Below are 19,938 nucleotides of genomic sequence, written 5' to 3' on the forward strand. Positions count from 1 at the left end.
CTTCTCCAAAATCTTTCTCAACCAAACAGCCTGACAAGCACAAGTAGATGCAGCTATAAATTCAGCTTCTGTAGTAGACAAAGATACTACAGGCTGTTTTTTAGATAACCAGGATATTGCAGCAGAGCTCAATAGAAACACATATCCCGACGTGCTTTTTCTATCATCCAAGTCACCAGCATAGTCACTATCCGTGTACGCGACCAGCTCTTCATTTCCGCCCTTCTTGTAAAACACACCATAATCAGCTGTCCCTCTTAAATATCTTAAGATTTTCGTTGCTGCTTGCAAATGTAGTTTAGTAGGATGCTCCATGTACCTGCTTATGAGACTAACAGCAAACATAACATCCGGTCGAGTTGCCGTTAAGTACATAAGACTTCCTACAATCTGCTTGTAGTAAGTACTATCAATCTTCATGCCATCTTGATCCTTTTGAAGTTTCTCTCCAGGAACCATTGGATTAAGAACAGAATTACTTTTGTCCATTCCAAATCTTTCCAATACTTCCATCACATATTTTTTTTGACTAATGAATATGCCATCACTCTTTTGCATTACTTCAACACCTAAAAAATACCTCATTTTTCCCAAATCGGTCATATCAAACTCAACCATCATGGATTTTTTGAATTCAACATACATTGACTCATCATTGCCAGTGAATATCAAATCATCAACATACAAGCTTACAATTAGAATTTTACCTCCAGCACTTGTCTTAACAAACAAAGTGTGTTCATGAGTGCATTTTTCAAAGCCTTCCTTCAAAAAGTATGATTCTATGCGACTGTACCAAGCTCGTGGAGCTTGCTTCAGTCCATAAAGTGCTTTCTTTAACTTGTACACCTTATGCTCATTGTCCTTGATTTCATATCCGCAAGGCTGTTCCACAAAAACTTCTTCATTTAGTACACCGTGCAAGAATGCCGACTTTACATCCAACTGATAAACGGTCCATCCCCTTTGAGCAGCAAGTGCAAGCACTAGTCGAATGGTATCTAATCTTGCCACCGGTGCAAAGACTTCATTATAATCAACTCCATATTTTTGAGCATATCCTTTTGCTACAAGTCGCGCTTTGTGTTTGTCTATTTCTCCATTCTCATTAAGCTTTGTTTTGAATATCCATTTCACTCCAATTTTCTTTCCACCAACCGGTAAATTTGTCAACTCCCAAGTGTCATTCTTCTCTATTGACTCTAATTCCAAATTCATGGCATTTCTCCATTTTTCACTCTTCACAGCTTCTTCAAATGAAATTGGATCAGCACCTGCAAACATGGCCATGTTAGTCATGTTTTCTTCTTCTTCTGACAGTCCTTTTCCACTTTCATAATCCCTCATCCATGCAGGTCGTCGTATTATTCTTCTATTTGAATCTTGCCGACTCTCTTCAATTGAATCGTTTGAATCAGAGTGATCAAGTTCTCCTTGTATCTCTTCATTGATGCTTGTATCATTTTCTGCACTTGCAGCAGAGGCAGACTCATCTTGTTCATCTTCCCAATCTAAATTTTCTTTGATGTTTTCCTCATGTCTTTTATTCCAGTCCCAACTTTTATCTTCTTCAAAGACAACATCTCTACTAACAATAATCTTATGAGAAATTGGATCGTACAACCTGTATGCCTTTGATTCTTCACTTACTCCAAGTAAAACACAACTAGTACTTTTTCTGTCTAGCTTTGTTCTTTTTCTGTCGGGTACGTGAACATGCGAAACGCATCCAAAGACTCTAAAGTACTCAACTGATGGCTTTACATCACTCCAAGCTTCTTCAGGAGTCTTGTTTTTCACAGCAACTGTTGGACATCGGTTCAGCACATGAACAGTCCAATTTACAGCCTCGGGCCAAAAATTCCTTGGAACTTGTTTCTCATACAGCATGCAACGAACCATGTTCATAATGGTTTTGTTTTTCCTCTCGGCTACACCATTTTGTTGTGGTGTATATGCAGCCGTCAGTTGCCTATTTATACCATTCTCCTTGCAAAAGTCATTAAATGCTTGTGATGTAAATTCACCACCCCTGTCAGTACGCAAGCATTTGATGAATATACTTGTTTCTTTCTCCACATGATTTTTAAAGCTTCTAAAAGTGTCAAAAGCTTCAGATTTTTCTACTAAAAAATATACCCATGTTTTACGACTATAGTCATCAATGAAAGTAATTAGGTACCTCTTTTTGCTATTTGAGGCTGGTGTAATAGGCCCGCATATGTCAGCATGTATCAACTGTAGGATTTGAGATGCTCTCCACGTGCTCACTTTAGGAAATGGATCCCTCTGTTGCTTTCCCGCAAGGCAGTCTTTACAAATTTTAGAGGGAGTTTTGAGTTATGGCAGACCATTCACCATCCTTTTTTGCTCAAGTATCCTTAAGCCTTTAAAGCCTAAATGTCCAAATCTACAATGCCATAACTGAGTTGAGTCTTCAGTAATTGTGTTGAAACAAGCCGATACATTTGACTGAGGCTTAACCGGCAAAATGAACATTCTGTTTGAGGACATTGTTGTTTCCATGATCAAGCCCTTCTCCTTATGATAGATCTTGCATTTTCCATGTTGAAAAATGATAGTTAACCCCTTTTCTTGTAGCTGACCAATGCTCAACAAGTTGTTCTTTAGCTCAGGTACATAGAACACACTAGTAATGATATGTGAGATTCCATTCAATTGAAATCTTACATTTCCTTTTCCTTTCACAGCCATGCTGGAATTATTTCCCAACTTCACAGTTTCACTAAAATTTTCATCCAAATCAGAGAATACTTCCTTCTTACCACACATATGATTACTACACCCTGAGTCAATGAACCATGCTTCTTCCTTATCTGATTCTTTATTTTCCATGGATGCCATCAAAAGCATTTCATCTTGAAATTCTGCATAATTGACTTCACTCTCCTTGCTTGGACATTCATATTGAAAATGTCCAAGTTTATGGCAGTAATAACACTCCACAGTGGACTTGTCAAAATTTGGCATGCCCCTTCCTCCTCTTCGTCCGCGAAATCCTCCACGACCACGACCGCGACCTCTTGTTCTGCTTTCATAGGTTACTTTCAAGGCTTGCTCTTCAATAACAGGAACATTCATGCGTTGCTCATGCACCAGCAAGCTACTTTGTAGTTGGTCGACTGATAAGGCGTCAATGTCATTTGACTCCTCAATGGAGCAAACCACATAGTTGAATTTCAGAGTCATGGACCGCAAAATTTTTTCAATAACAACAACATCTCCCATAGTCTCTCCATGAGTTCTCATCTTGTTGGCTATGGTGAGGGTTCGAGAAAAGTACTCGTTCACCGATTCTCCAGCTTTCATCTGCAAGATTTCAAATTCCCTTCGAAGTGCTTGTAGTTGTGCTCGTTTAACCCTTGCCGTTCCTTGATACTTCTGCTTCATTGAGTCCCAAATGTTCTTTGACGTTTCTTTCTTCAAGATTGTCTCCAAGATAGATCTATCAATTGCTTGAAAAAGATAATTTTTTACCTTTAAATCCTTGAGTTTCTGATCTTCAACAGTTTTTCTTTGTGCCTCAGTTGATTCTGTACCCCCAACTGCTGTAGGGATCCCATTTTCAACCAAGCTCCAGTATTCTTTGGATCGAAGGAAGTTCTCCATGAGCATTGCCCAATGATCATAGTGACCATCAAACTTTGGAATTGATGGTTGAACAAAACTGCTGTTTTCTGCCATCTGCTTGAAAAGACTGCTGCGTTTCAAGTATTGATCAGGCCCCTTCTAGAGGAGCTCTGATACCAATTGTGAAGGATACGTGTTTACAGAATAATAGGGAGAATATCTCTTATTGAATTGAACAAAAGAAATGGCTCTTAAATAGCCTTACAGAAACTGAATCAGAGAAAAAATAGCCCACTCTAACAAACACTAAAAATGTGGGATAGTGGCAAGAGAATAGGTAAAAGCAACAACTCACTAACAGCACTAACATTGCTTATTCTAACTGACAGTAAATTAACGTTAAATAAAAACAATTTTAACAAAGATGCTGTAGTTAAACACGATTGGATTTTTGCACTTGTTCAGTTTTTCAACACTTGCATAGATGAGTGAAAAACCCAAGTAGCTGACTCTTCTTTTTGCTCTCACAATTTAACATTTATGCACATCCAAATACTTCACAATATCATGCTAAAAGGGTTTTCTCATTAGCTCATAAACAATACTTGCAACATTACATAAAATCCAAACGACCCATCCCAGGGGACCCCTAATTCCCTCTTCTCTCAGCTTTCGCCGCTCCCTTCTCCATTCTCACTTCCTTTTGCTTCTGAAACCGTCTGCCAAACCAACACAACATTCAAAATTGAAATCCAACACCTACAGAACCTTTACTTCATACAGTCAACACGGATCCAGGAAAATACAAAAATGAAGCAGAAAACTAACGTTTAAAATCAACGATGATACGGGGAACTATGACGAGGCACAAGCAAACCGTAGCAATATAAATCAAACAAACAGAAAACGAACTCAAACAAATCGGTGATGCAATAATCAAAATAAACATTTGAAAACCCCCATCCCAAACAGTCTCGTACCCCATTTCATTTTCATTCATAGTCCATTATTTTACATATACAAGGCGAAATGAGATCAACGACGAGAGTTAGCAGTGCAAAAAGGAAGAAGAGAGAAAAAAACTACCCAAGTGAATAGTGGCTTGCCGAGTTTAATAAGGTAAAATCTTCCTCTTATCCTTTTGCTTCAATGTTCCTTCTTCTTGCAATGGTTTGAGTTTTGGTATGAGAATGTCTAACTCAGGCTCATCGAACTTCAACTTGAAGCTTCAATGAATATAGGAAATATAGTTTTTCTGAGGTGTAGGGTGGTATTTCGTAACAACTGGATATTGATGTAAAAATGGTAGTTGCTAGATGATAGTGGCTATGGTTTTTTCGATTTGCTGGGATATCTGTTGTTTGATGGTGGATGAGATTTCTCTTTTTTTTTCTTGTTCTCTGAGATGCATTGATTTTATACTGAAAAATTAGGGTTTGGAATGAGTTGTAGGTTGATGGGAAGGGAATGGAGCAGAGGGATCAATCCTGCAACAATCTATTTTTTTCTTTTTGCCATTTTAGTGTATCTTGCACTGCTTTGCCTGCGGTTCTTTTCCTCATTTTCGCATTTGAATTAAAAGTAAAAACTTGTTGGAATAATGCTGTGTTACAGCAGTGAAAAAGAATTCCCTATTCTTTTTTGAGTTTTGGATGCCTTGTTTCATGTTTTGATTATTTATTTAAACTGAATTTTTCTGTTTTGGTGTTAGATTTTCTTGCTCAGTGGACATGGTTGAAGGATGACTTTAAGAAGAAAATGGATATATGAACAAATTGTTTAATGGTCTACCTTGGTGGTGAAGGAGAGAAATGGCTATGGAATTATTTGAGATTTTGAAGTGATTTAGGGTTTAAGAGTTAGGTCTGAGGCACCCTTTTTTATTCAAATTGTAACACAAGCTTAAATTTTTCAAACTTGAATTACACATGATAGGTCTCCTTACAACCTATTGATGCATTATAATTATGAATCTTTTAATTTATTTTAAAAAAAGTAAATGCATATTTATTATTTTGAATTCAATTAAACTTTTGAATTTTAACATCATGAATAAGAGATCTCAAACGGAAACAAAATGAATGGGAGAAATGCATAGATCATGAGACCAATTACATAAAAAAAAAAAAAGCCAAAAAATGAAAGTGTGTCAGAACATTTTATTAATGATTTAAAATAAGGTAATGTATGCAAGAATGGACGTGAGAAATGCATAGATCATGACAAAATCATGCAAGGTCCAAATTGGCTAAATGATAATCCATTTCTAAAGAACTTAAGATCAAATAGTTATTGGCTTATGAATAAACTAAAAATGAATCGGAATGATCAAGATGAACTATGAAAGTTTCTTACTTCAAGAACATCTAGTGATGTATGACACAAATGTATGGATTGGTCAATATAAACAATACAATCATGTCGACCTCTAATCCTTGACAAATTATTTGACTTATGCATGAAGATAACGCTCTATGACCAGACCAAATGGTCATGAGAAGTTATTTAAATAAAGAGAGGCAAATGAATGAAATATAAATTGATGAATGTCAATGAATGAATGAATGCAGACGAATTAAATGATGAAAGCAAATCAATTATATGGGAAAAATTTAGGGTGTGACAAACATGATACACAACAACATTATCATCACATATAGTCATATTTCACGCGTATATTTCATTCATGTTATGCGACTTATGACAATGATAACGACTCATATACATGTGGTATCATTCATGAACACTTAGGTTCATATCGCTCTCAACCCCCACAATAAGGCAATAGCACACCAGATCATTACCACCACCATACGTAACACTTCACCTATTCCCACCTGAAATCGGCTACTCTCTCATGATCCCCACCATAGGACCATAGCACACCAAGGTTCGTCACCATCACCTTCGCTAATTCTACACTAGAATTAGCTACTTGCTCCCAGTCCATACCATCGGACCAGAACATATCAAAACTGGATCAAAGCTCGTACACCATGATGCATGACTCTTAACAACATGCACTATCACAACAAGGTTCACCAAAAGGATCCCCATGCACATCTCACGATTTATGCATCACATCATTCATCATACGCAATAATCAATTCAAGTCACAACAACAATAATATCAATAAACAACAAAAACTTATCATCACCTTAACGACACTATCATGATATCTGAAGGTGAGAAAAACAAGAAAGGGGGGATTTGAATTGTTTGGAAAAATAAGCGCTTTTTCAAAATGAAAACCACACAATGATTTTATACTGGTTCGCTTATAACACAAAGCTACTCCAGTCCACCCGGCCAAGGTGATTTCGCCTTCAACAAGGACTTAATCCACTAATCTTGAAAGATTGATTACAAACAACGTCTAAGAGAAAGATCTCTTAGTCCTCTCAAGTATGCAGACTACACAGAGTCACTTGAGGAAATAAACAAACAATAGATAAAAGATTTATGTAATCTAAAGTGCTTCTAAGAAAGCAAATATTACAATAGTAAGAACAAAGTGATTCACGTTATAAGCAACAGCTTCGTGAAGATTTAGAGAGCAAGAGTGTTTTCTTGAGCGTTGATGTTTCAGTATATTTTTCCTTGTATGTGTTGTGAACTGAATGTTGATTTGCAGTCCTTTATATAGATCAGTGAGGTAGTAGTTGAAACTGATGAGTAATAAAATGAATTTACGCCATAACATAAATAGCTTCTGCCAGGATAACTTTCTCTCCTTGAAATGACTACTTACCACATATAGTACCTTCTTTATTGAAATTGGAGATTAACGTCTCTTTCTGTATTACGAAATCCATTTGCAAAATTTTACTTGACTTTAACGTTACTCTTTCATAATTAGCAATTCCATAATCAGAGTCTTCGTGTATCTGAGAATCTTGGAGTCTTGCTTCTGATGTTGATCTCTTTTGGATTCTGATGGATTCTTCAGATAGCGCTGGTAAGTTCTGGAGTTAAGAGATAGCGTTGATCAGAGTCAGAACTTCTAGAGCTTACTTCTTGTTCAGATGCTTCTGATACTTTGCTGTTTTGCTCAGAGTTAGACTTTCTTGAACGTGTTTCTACTTCAGATGCTTCTTATCTTCTGATAATTTGTATCTGATCTGGTTCTGTATCTGATGACATCATCAGATTTCTTCCTTCTTTCTTTAGAACCCTGCACACTTAAAAACTTTTCGTTAGGGTGTCATTTTTGGTTTCATCCTTTGTTATCATCAAAATCAAGGAATCTGTTGTAGAACAATTTTTGTTCTTACAATATCATCGACATAACAACACCATTGTCACATAACGGTATTACAACAATGCAACAATTCATCAACCAAACATATAAACCAACACATTTATTGACACAGTCGGAACATGAAATAATATTCAAACATTTCACCAGTCATTATCATATTATATATTTGAGCGCTAGCTTTCCAACGCTTCAAACAACACATCATTTGGATATACGGATCAAAAGTTATGGTCAAAATCGTCGAACAATGCAAAACGAACATTCTGACAGTTATGTGTCGATGCATGACTCGTATGAGTCAACGAATAACTTGTACAACTCGACGCATAGCATGTACATGTCGACACATGTACCTCATTTTTAAAGCTTGTAACATTCTATTTGATGTGCTGAATGCATGTGTCGACTCATGACCTTTACAGGTCGACGCATGCATCAAACAGGTTGACACATGACCTTCATAGGTCGACGCATACTGTTATTTTTTGTCCAAAAATCAGTTTTAATCATATAAGCACTACCTTATAAAACGATAACTTATTTTATGAAAATCTATCATATTAATCTCAAATCTACTACTATCCCGCCATAAACTCATCTATTATTTCATGGATTTATGGATCAACACATTACAACAATATCATCATATTTATCATCTCTAAATCATCAATTTCCCTCAAATTCAATATGATTCATTTGATTCAACCACATCAAAACGAAAACATATTAATACACATGGTTACAATTCATGTCACAACATATAAAAACAGTATTATCATTATCAATCAATGAGATAACAAACCTTATGGAAGATTATGAGTACCTCCACTCTACCCTTTCCATCATACCCCTTATTATTGTAACTATATCCCATCATTACTTGATTTCCAGCAAAATCCATTTGATCCTTAGAGTTCTTCTTCAACCTCAAGCATTTGTTCTCCCTCTTTGTCTCTTTTACTCAAACTCTCCAAAATACTACACTCACAAATTCCCTATTTTATTCCAAGACCTATTTCCCTCCCAATAAAAATATTTTTCTAAAATATTATTTATTCTAATAATCAATTAAAATTTTAAATAATTTATAAGCAAATATACCATGCTCTTACTCTCTTTATACCTTCACTTCAAGACACTTACCCCCACAATCACATCATAAAAAATTTAAATTATCAATTAATCAAATAAAATTCTAATTAATTCAATTAAATTGATTAATTGAATTCGGGGTGTTACAAGCTACACATGTTCATCAGGAGGAGGAGTTCGGTATTTCCTACTTTTACGTCGGTTTTTCGGCCGAAGAGTCTCGTCTCTCTTCATCCCGCCATGTTCTGGGACGTTGATAACGTGAAAATGCATCGTATATTTGCCTTGATTTACACTCAAAGATCATACCACTTTCGTTTATATTCCGATTATTCCGCAAGTATTCGAGTTATTTTTGCAGGTATTTCAATATCCAAGCATAAATGAGCAAAATGTAGAAAAGGAAGAAAAAGAAGAAAAAAAGGAAGAGAAAGGAGCAGAAAAACAGCAAACAGCAGAACACAAAATTTGTTGATGTGACGACCGTCACAAGGAGTATGACGATCGGCACGCCCAGCCTGTGACGACTGTCACATGCCCATGATGAACGTCACACGGCCAAAATTAACGCCTTGAAGCAGTCAACAGAAGCAACCAAAACGTACCTAAATTCTCTCAACATAACCACTTCCCCGTGGATTCCTCACTCAACCGAGTCATCCTTGTTTTTCTCAACTGCCATGACTTACCAGGAGATATAAAAAGGACAGAGGTTGGAAAAGTGGGGAACGCTTAATTTCTCTCTCTACAATTTATTTTCTACAACATTCTTAGCTTTCTAGCATTATTTTCCTTCAGCAACATTGTTTCCCTTGTCACAATTCAGTTATCATTCCGTTTACAGTTTCCGTTTTTCCCTTTTCCCTTTCCGTTTGTCCGTTAGCCAAAGTACTAGTTTCCTACACTAGGGAACTACTATACTTTATTTAATTTAGTTTAAGAAATTGTATCGAAGAAGTAGAATCCTACCGACTTGTGGAGGACTGCTCAAGTACTTCAAGATTCGACATACTCTATTTATCCAATTGCCAGGTTTTTATTCAATTATTATTATTATTGCTCTGTTATTGTTATAATTATGTTTGTTGCATTGTTAATCTATTTATGCTCGTCTGTGTTTACGCTATTTAACATGTCCGGCTAAATTACCGGTATCGGTATGTAACAATTTAATTAGACGGGATTTAATAATAATCAGTGAAAACTTCTTATCTCAAACAATCTTTTCGGCTGTGGTTTTTAATTTAAATTTAATTAACTTTGTCACAAAAGTGAAAAGCTATTTAATACGATTTTGCCACGAGAGTGGGAAATTAACTAAGGTGAGAACCAACAATCGCGAGAGCGTGAGGCTTGAATTGGATAGTAAAAACTAGGCATTGATTTTAAAAACATCGATAGCACTTTAAAAGCAATTAGAACTTATCTATTTTCAAAAAGTATTTTTAACTTCAAATGGGACAGCGAGAGCATACATTTTGACTTAAAGGTATATGCCGAATCAACAATCACGAAAGTGTGAGATAAAGCCTTTTAAATAAGTATTTTCTACTGAAAGATATTTTGTATTTAAATTATACACCGGTGACCTATCGAATCCCTAACGATTAATGCGTTGCATACTGATTCCTCCTATTAATTCTTTCTTAAAACTCAACTTCCCTTAGATTTAATTTTCTTCAACCAATCTTCTAAAAATCATTCCCTTAGCTAAACATAGTAACGTAGATAGCATTAGTTTGACCATCGGTCCCTGTGGGTTCGATATCTTTTAAAACTAAAACGACTTGACTGTGCACTTGCAGTCAAGTACTCGATTGACTATATTCTATATACAGTCACGAGACGTATCAAGTTTTTGGCGTCGTTGTCGGGGACCTTATTTAGTCAAATAGTGTGATTCTTTCGTTGCACGGTATAGACTAATGTAAAAATAAAAACTAATTTTCTTTCCCTTATTTCCCCCGATTGTATGACAAGTACTCACTTACAAGGCGATAACTTAGCACCACCGATCGCTGAATTAGAGCGTTTCTTATATATAAGACGCCGAATACTAGAGTACCAACAAAGGTACGATATTCCCGATATCTTCTTTCCTACTGCTAAACCAGAAGAAAAATCAACCATGGCTGAAGAAGGACCACATAATTGTCCTCTTAAATTCTATGCTACCCCGTCCCAACAAGAACCTCGCAGCAGCATTGCTGCCCCTGCTATCAATCGAAACGATTTCGAGCTGAAACCCTCATTATTATCAGTCGTCCAACAACATCAATTTGCTGGAAATCCTACGGACGACCCTAATGAACACCTGACCAAGTTTGTGCAGTACGCAGACACTGTAAAGGCAAATGGTGTATCTCAAGATGTGATAAGATTGCGCCTCTTTCCTTTCTCACTAAGAGACAGAGCTTGGGCTTGGTTGCAATCCTTGCCATCCAACTCAGTTACAACATGGGAAGAACTGAAGAACGTTTTCTTATCCCGATATTTTCCGCCGAGCAAAACTGCTATGCTGAGAGCTCAAATCAACGGATTTCGACAAAAAGATGTAGAATCTCTCTACGACGCATGGGAGAGATACAAAGACATGATGAGGATATATCCACATCACGGTCTCGAAGATGTTGGTGTAAGCCCTAGAGGCCAATACTTTTGGTACTTGTATCGAATTATTTATTAATAATTAAAAGGCTTTTTCTTTATTATGTTTGATTAATAAAGTCCCTAGAATAGCTAGTCCGTTTAATGTATCAAGTATGACTTAATCATGAGATCACATTAAACATAAGGACATTATTCTTAAAGTATCTGTAGTCGAGCTTTATTGTGAAGTGGGATAACATTAAAGCATTAAGACTATTATGTTTGTAGACTGATGATCACATCTCATGGATCATGGATAAAGAGTTATCAAGTCTTAAACATAGGTATGAATATTAAGAGTAATATTTATACCGGATTGACCCGCTATGAGAATACTATATAGAAAGTTATGCAAAGTGTCATAAGTTATTCTCATGGTGATAATGGTGTATGCCACTCTTCGACCTGAAACCACTATGGACCCTAGATGTAGAGTCGAGTGCTTTGTTGCTGATCCAACGTTGTCCGTAACTGGATAACCATAAAGACAGTTGATGGGTACTCCACGAAGCATGCTGAGGGACATGAGTGACCTAGATGGAATTTGCCCATCCTGCGTAACAGGATAAATGTCTATGGGCCCAATATTGAACTGGACAAGGATGACACGGTTTATACCCTGTGTTCAATATAGACATAAGGGCAAAAGGGTAATTATACACATAATTATTATCACAGAAGGACTTGTCATATCACATGACATTTTCGTGGCTTGGGTAGAAGTGATGTGTTGCTAGATACCGCTCACTATTTATTATATTAAATACGTGATTCAATATAATTGCCAACACCGCGAAAACCTATAGGGTCACACACAAAGGACGGATTGATGAGAGATAGAGTAATTAAGGAACACCGTAAGGTACGGTGCACTTAAGTGGAATACAAAATATGGTAAGGTACCAAATACTTAAGTTATTTTGGGCATATTATAAGATATGGGCCAAAATACACTTAAATGGGCTTTTTAGCTTGAGGCCCACACAAGTGGTTCTATAAATAGAACCCCTTGGGTAGAAGCATTGTCACTCAACTCAGACTCAAGTGAAGACTTGGAATTTCGTTTCCCTCTCTCTCTCTCTCACTCAAAGCCTGTAGAGACGTTGTCATCGTTCAACGTTCGTGATCGCCACAAGAGGTAACGATTCTATCACTGATCATGCCCATTCGTAAGGATCATTAAAGGAGAAATTTTTAAATTCCGCTGCGCCTTGGATGGCAATTCTCCTTCAGAAGACTGGGTGATCATTCACACATTTTACAATGGACTTCTGTATAACACAAGACTGACAGTAGACGCTGCCGCAGGCGGTGCACTTATGGACAAGCCATACAACGAAGCCTATCAACTCATTGAAAACATGTCCCAAAACCATTGCCAATGGGGAGGTGAAAGAACTCCAGTAGAAAAGTCTCAATGTTGCTTTCCTTTCTCATTTGCTTTCAATGTTGCTTGATTGATGTTCTTGCTTCCTTATTTTTTTCGATTCTTTTATTGCGTTAATGCTGGTTATCGGTTATAGTTATGATTAATGACAATTTTTGGATATTGATAAAATGTACTGGTTTTTTATGGTGTTGTTGTCTTTGTTTTATGATAATCACAACAAATATTGATGACGATTTGAACTTAGTCTGTGTCGATGATACGCTGACCATTCTTCCAGTTGCACCCTGAGGTTTCAACATTAGTCATACTGTTTGTTGCTTGAAATTGGTATTGTAAGGTTGAATGTTTTATGGTGACTATTTTGGGATTATTACAAACCGATCTGCAAGTAAGCAAAAGATTTGAGTGTTGTTGTTCTGGTTTGTTAGTTATATCATTTTCGCTTATGCTTTACGTTATGGATACGGTTGATTTCAAGTAAAGTTGCAGCTGTGTTATTCCAATTTTCCATAGGTGTAAATCCTTTCTTCTATATTGGGATTCTGTTGCAGTTCCGCTTCTGCAATAAGATGATTTTGTCATTGCCGCGGTGTCGCTAGATTCTGTTTGTGATTAGGCAACAATCATATGCAGCGACAATAAATTTGTTTTGAGTCGATTCCTGGTTTTTTTCTCTTAATATGATGTTTGTCTACGAAATTAATCGGTGTTGTAATTTATTTCTTTGATTTCATGTTTCTTCCGATTGTTCAATTTTTACGGTATCTGCGCATATTCTGCTGTACTGAGATTTGAAAGTTACAACTTGATTTCATTTTAACAACATAATTAATGTGTGAGCTTAACAAGTTAAGTATTACATGTATTTTGTTACAATACCGGCTTGAGGTATTGATTGTAGAGCTCTTAATGATGTTCTTGTTTATGCATTTTCTCGCCACCACCATGTGCTTGGATGCTTTTGTGCAGTGGGATAAATAATTCAGTAAATTGTAGTTTTCACTTTACAGGTGTTTTGTAGACGTAGCTTTGGTAGATAATGAAAATTGAAACGCCTAAGTAACATATGTTTTACCATTTAATCATAACCATTATAATAATAATAATAATAATTAATATTCCATTAATTTTAATTTTTATTATAATCAATTAAATTTATCCTTTTTGAATTTGTCTAAATTGGTTGTCTACTACTTCCGTGCTTTTTTTCATTTTTTTTTTCACATTCAATGTTGTTTATGACTTTATGATAGTATATATATATATATATATATATATATATATATATATATATATATATATATATATATATATATATATATATATATATATATATATATATATATATATATATATATATATATATATATATATATATATAATAAACATTTCATATGTGACAAATAATTATATAATAACTATATTTTTTATAATGATTAAATGAAATCAAGATTTTTTTAATAAAATAAATGTTCCATATATTACAAATAATTATATATTTTACAATAATAAAATAAAATAATTTTTTTAATAAAAAAATGGATGAAAAGGAGTATAGTAAGCGTCCGCTTCACTATCTCTCGAATATTTAAATAATCGGCGTTCGCCGTATTGTTCGAATTTTCGTCGTCTAAATTAAAAATTTTATCGTGCAAATTCAAATCATTTCTCTTCAATATAATTTCCAAAGACTTTATTCTCATAATTAAATCTTGGGATGAAAAAGATATAGGAAGCGTTCGCTTCACTATTTCTCAAGTACTCGAATGATTGGTGCACGCCATATTGCACGAGTTCTTGTCACCCGATTAAACCTTAATCATACAATTTAAAATCACATTTTAGATCAAAATCAAATTTCACAAAATAAACTTTAACTTAAACTTCAATTGAGAATGGGAGGCGTTCGCCTCACCATTCCTTGATTATTTGAATAATTGGCGTACGCCACATTGCTCAAATCATCGACTTTCGATCAAAATCTACCAATTCAAAATTCAAACTATCTTCGCAAATCGAATACAATATCTAAAAACATGTCTTTTATAAATTAAACTTCGGATGATAAAAGATGGGAGGCGTTCGCCTCGCCATCTCTCGATTCTCTGAATAATTGGCGCTCGCCATATTGTACAAATTATCGACTTCGGATTAATACATTTTAACTAAATTGGATAAAGGAATAAGTGGTGTACGCCTCATTATTCTTTGAATAAGCAAGTAGGAGGCGTACGCCTCACTACCGTGCATATTCAACATCCACAAACAAACTTTCAAAATAATTCGAACGAAAAAGGAGTAGAAGGCGGTCGCCTTGCTATTCCTCGAAAGAATTGGACAATTGGTGTACACCACATTGCTCAATTTTTCGTCGTTTTTCAAAAAACATCTCAAACACATTAAACCTAACTTCTCGCCCCCGTGCGATCGAAACCAAACAAAACACCCAAACACATTGATTCAACTCGTCACCCCGCGTGACCAAAACTCTTTTAAAAAAGAACACTGTTTAATCATTTCTGACGCGTACAACAAACTAGTGCTTAAGCCTCCGTCGAGAGTAGACAAACCAACGTTTAGCCTTTAGAACGCGATCTAAACAATCGTTCATAAAAGACACCAACCAACCGTAGTTCCCTGAACTACGAATGCTCTAATTTCCTTATTGCACCATAAGGATGCGTAGGCACGAGATTGCGAGATCTTGGCGAGCACACTAATAAAAAACCTCCCTTTTCCCCCTTCTGAGGTTTCCATCCATCTCTTTTCAATATTTTTATCACTAGAAGAAAACAGACAAAGCAAATTAACATTCAAGTAGCAAATTAGACTAAAAGGTTCCCGTTGAGTACAACGGACGTGAGGGGTGCTAATACCTTCCCCTTGCATAATCGACTCCCGAACCCGAATATGGTTGCGACGACCATTATTCTAGTTTTTGAAAGGTTTTATCGATATTTTCCTATTCCTTTACTAGGATAAATAAAGTTCGGTGGCGACTCTGTTCGAATAACAATTTTTCCGCGACCGTCGCGAGGAATCGTATTTTTCGAGATGCGACAGCCATGCCCAAAGAAACCTGACTTGGAATTAAAAGCACTACCAAAGAACCTAAGATACGAATTCCTAGACACTGAACTCAAAAGACCAGTAATAGTCAACGCTGACTTGGGACAGATGGAAACTGAAAAGTTACTAGATGTCTTAAGAAAATATCCAACTGCGTTAGGATACAACATCGCCGACCTAAAAGGGATAAGTCCTTCTATCTGTATGCACCGTATTATGCTGGAGGAATACTGTAAAACCTCTAGAGAACACCAGATAAGGATCAACCCAATCTTAAGTACGGTAGTCAAGGATGAAGTAAAGAAGTTACTGTTAGTGTAAGCCCTAGAGGCCAATACTTTTGGTACTTGTATCGAATTATTTATTAATAATAAAAGGCTTTTTCTTTATTACGTTTGTTTAATAAAGTCCCTAGAATAGCTAGTCCGTTTAATGTATTAAGTGTGACTTAATCATGATAACACATTAAACATAAGGACATTATTCTTAAAGTATCTGTAGTCGAGCTTTATTGTGAAGTGGGATGACATTAAAGCATTAAGACTATTATGTATATAGACTGATGATCACATCTCATGGATCATGGATAAGGAGTTATCAAGTCTTAAACATAGGTATGAATATTAAGAGTAATATTTATACCGGATTGACCCGCTATGAGAATACTATATAGAAAGTTATGAAAAGTGTCATAAGTTATTCTCATGGTGATAATGGTGTATACCACTCTTCGACCTGAAACCACTATGGACCCTAGATGTAGAGTCGAGTGCTTTATTGCTGATCCAACGTTGTCCGTAACTGGATAACCATAAAGACTGTTGATGGGTACTCCACGAAGCATGCTGAGGGACATGAGTGACCTAGATGGAATTTGCCCATCCTACATAACAGGATAAATGTCTATGGGCCCAATATTGAACTGGACAAGGATGACACTGTCTATGCCTTGTGTTCAATATAGACATAAGGGCAAAAGGGTAATTATACACATAAGTATTATCACAGAAGGAATTGTCAGATCACATGACATTTTCGTGTCTTGGGTAGCAGTGATGTGTTGCTAGATACCGCTCACTGTTTATTATGTTAAATGCGTGATTTAATATAATTGCCAACGTCACGAAAACCTACAGGGTCACACACAAAGGACGGATTGATGAGAGATAGAGTAACTAAGGAATACCGTAAGGTACGGTGCCCTTAAGTGAATTATAGAACATCGTAAGGTACGGTGTACTTGAGTAGAATACGAAATATGGTAAGGTACCATGGGCTTAAGTGATTTTGGGCATATTATAAGATATGGGCCAAAATACACTTAAGTGGGCTTTTTAGCTTGAAGCCCACACAAGTGGTTCTATAAATAGAACCCTTGTGCATAAACATTCATTGCGGTTGCATTATTTTCGTTTTCTCTCTCTCTCTCTCTCACTCAAAGCATTCATTCGTACCAGCTAGCACTGAGATTGAAGGAATCCGTTCGTGTGGACTGAGTAGAGACGTTGTCATCGTTCAACGTTCATGATCGCTCCGTGGATCTGCATCAAAGTCTTTGATCGTCACAAGAGATCTGCACCAAAGGTTTCAACCGTCACAAGAGGTAAATATTCTATCACTGATCATGACCATTCGTAAGGATCTCTAAAGGAGAAAATTTTAATTTCCGTTGCGTTTTGGACCGCAATTCTCCTTCAGTTACTGGATGCTGGAATCATATACCCGATCTCCGATAGTCAGTGGGTTAGCCCCTTTCATGTAGTACCCAAGAAATGGGGTGTTACAGTCGTTAAGAATGAGAAGGGCGAATCCATAGCACAAAGAGTTGTGACAGGAAGTAGAATGTGCATAAATTATAAAAAACTAAACAAAGTCACTCAGAAAGATCATTTTCCTCTACCTTTCATTGACCAAATGCTTGAACGATTGGCTAAGCATCCCCACTTCTGCTATCTAGACGGTTATTCAGGATTCTTTCAAATTCCAATCCATCCTGACGACCAAGAAAAGACAACCTTCACATGCCCTTATGGTACATTCGCTTACCGACGAATGCCATTTGGATTATGGAACGCTCCCGCAACATTCCAAAGATGCATGATATCAATCTTCGCTGATTTTATAGACGATATTATGGAAGTCTTTATGGACGACTTTTCTGTTTGTGGGAAAAGCTTCGAAGGATGTCTATCAAACCTTGAAGTGGTACTCGAAAGATGCGTAAAGGTGAATCTCATTTTGAACTGGGAGAAATGTCATTTCATGGTCCAACAAGGAATCGTGTTAGGTCACGTAGTATCTGATAAAGGAATTGAAGTAGACAAATCCAAGATTGAAATCATAGAGAACCTTCAACCTCCGAAAACTGTATGAGAAATACGAAGCTTTTTAGGACACGCCAGTTTCTACCGACATTTTATCAAAGATTTCTCGAAAATTACCAAGCCACTTACGAGTTTATTAATGAAAGACGCTGATTTTATCTTTGATGAAAAATGTTTAACAGTGTTCAACCAATTAAAAACATCTTTAATCACCGCACCCATAATGCAACCACCTGACTGGAGATTACCTTTCGAAATCATGTGTGATACGAGTGATTACGCCGTAGGCGCAATATTGGGACAAAGAAAGGATAAGAAACTTCATGTTATCTACTACGCAAGTAGAACACTAGATCCAACCCAAATGAACTATGCCACCACTGAAAAGGAACTTTTAGTCGTCGTGTTCGCCTTGGACAAATTCCATTCCTACCTAGTAGGGGCTAAAATCATTATCTATATTGACCACGTCGCTATTAGATATCTGCTAAGTAAGAAGGATGCCAACCCAAGACTTTTAAGATGGATCCTACTCTTACAAGAATTTGACTTAGAGATAAAAGATAAGAAGGGTACTGAAAACGTAGTAGCAGACCACTTATCACGAATCGAAGGGAATAAACCTGAACAAATTCCAATCAATGATGATTTCCCTTACGAACGACTCATAGCCCAAATGGAAAGCGACATGTCTGAACTAACAATAAATGATACCGAAATAGAAGAAACCATGGAAGAAATTCATACAAATGCAACTCTGCCATGGTATGTTGATTTTGTCAACTACCTAGCTGTTGGAATACTTCCACCGGACCTATCTTACCAACAAAAGAAGAAATTCTTTCATGGTCTAAAATAATACTACTGGGATGAACCTCTTCTTTTCAAAAGAGGTACAGACGGTATTTTCCGTCGATGTGTTTCTGAGGATGAAATAGACGACATAATCTCCCATTGCCATTCTGCTCCCTATGGTGGACACGCAAGTACCTCAAAGACCTATACTAAGATCCTATAATGCGGTTATAAAATGCGACTGGTGCCAACGCACTGGTAACATCTCAAGACGCGATGAAATGCCACAAACAGGAATCTTAGAAGTGGAAGTCTTCGATGTGTGGGGGATTGACTTCATGGGACCATTCCCACCTTCTTTTGGTAATAAGTACATACTCGTCGTTGTCGACTATGTTTCAAAATGGATCGAGGTTGTAGCTTCTCCGACAAATGACACACGAGTAGTGATTAGGTTGTTCAAGAACATCATCTTTCCTAAATTCAGTGTGTCAAAACTAGTAGTTAGTGACGGTGGCTCCCATTTCATATCAAGTATATTTGGGAAACTTCTTCTGAAGTATGGAGTCCGACACCATGTAGCAACACCTTATCACCCACAAACCAGTGGGCAAGTCGAAGTTTCGAATCGAGAGATCAAATAGATCCTAGAAAAGACTGTCGGAATATCCAGAAAAGACTGGTCATCTAAACTAAACGAAGCTCTGTGGGCCTATAGGACAGCTTACAAAACCCCAATAGGGACCACACCCTTTAAATTAGTCTA

General features: G+C 36.5%; 2 long non-coding RNA genes and 1 other non-coding gene across 3 annotated transcripts; 1 reads left to right on the forward strand and 2 right to left on the reverse strand.

Annotated features, from left to right (window-relative positions):
* Positions 1-3,828: 3,828 nt before the first annotated feature.
* LOC127101576 (uncharacterized) lies at positions 3,829-5,319 on the reverse strand. Its single transcript, XR_007794666.1, has 2 exons — positions 4,678-5,319; positions 3,829-4,310 (listed from the first exon to the last, which is right to left on the reverse strand). It is a non-coding gene; the product is annotated as an uncharacterized LOC127101576 (long non-coding RNA).
* Positions 4,304-5,517, forward strand: LOC127101575 (uncharacterized). Its single transcript, XR_007794665.1, has 2 exons — positions 4,304-4,710; positions 5,303-5,517. It is a non-coding gene; the product is annotated as an uncharacterized LOC127101575 (long non-coding RNA).
* Positions 5,518-11,460: 5,943 nt separating this feature from the next.
* Positions 11,461-11,567, reverse strand: LOC127108738 (small nucleolar RNA R71). The gene has a single exon (XR_007796253.1). It is a non-coding gene; the product is annotated as a small nucleolar RNA R71 (small nucleolar RNA).
* Between the last annotated feature and the right edge of the window lie 8,371 nt (positions 11,568-19,938).

The sequence above is a fragment of the Lathyrus oleraceus genome, chromosome 7 (assembly GCF_024323335.1).
Source record: "Lathyrus oleraceus cultivar Zhongwan6 chromosome 7, CAAS_Psat_ZW6_1.0, whole genome shotgun sequence".
Classification (NCBI taxonomy): domain Eukaryota; kingdom Viridiplantae; phylum Streptophyta; class Magnoliopsida; order Fabales; family Fabaceae; genus Lathyrus; species Lathyrus oleraceus.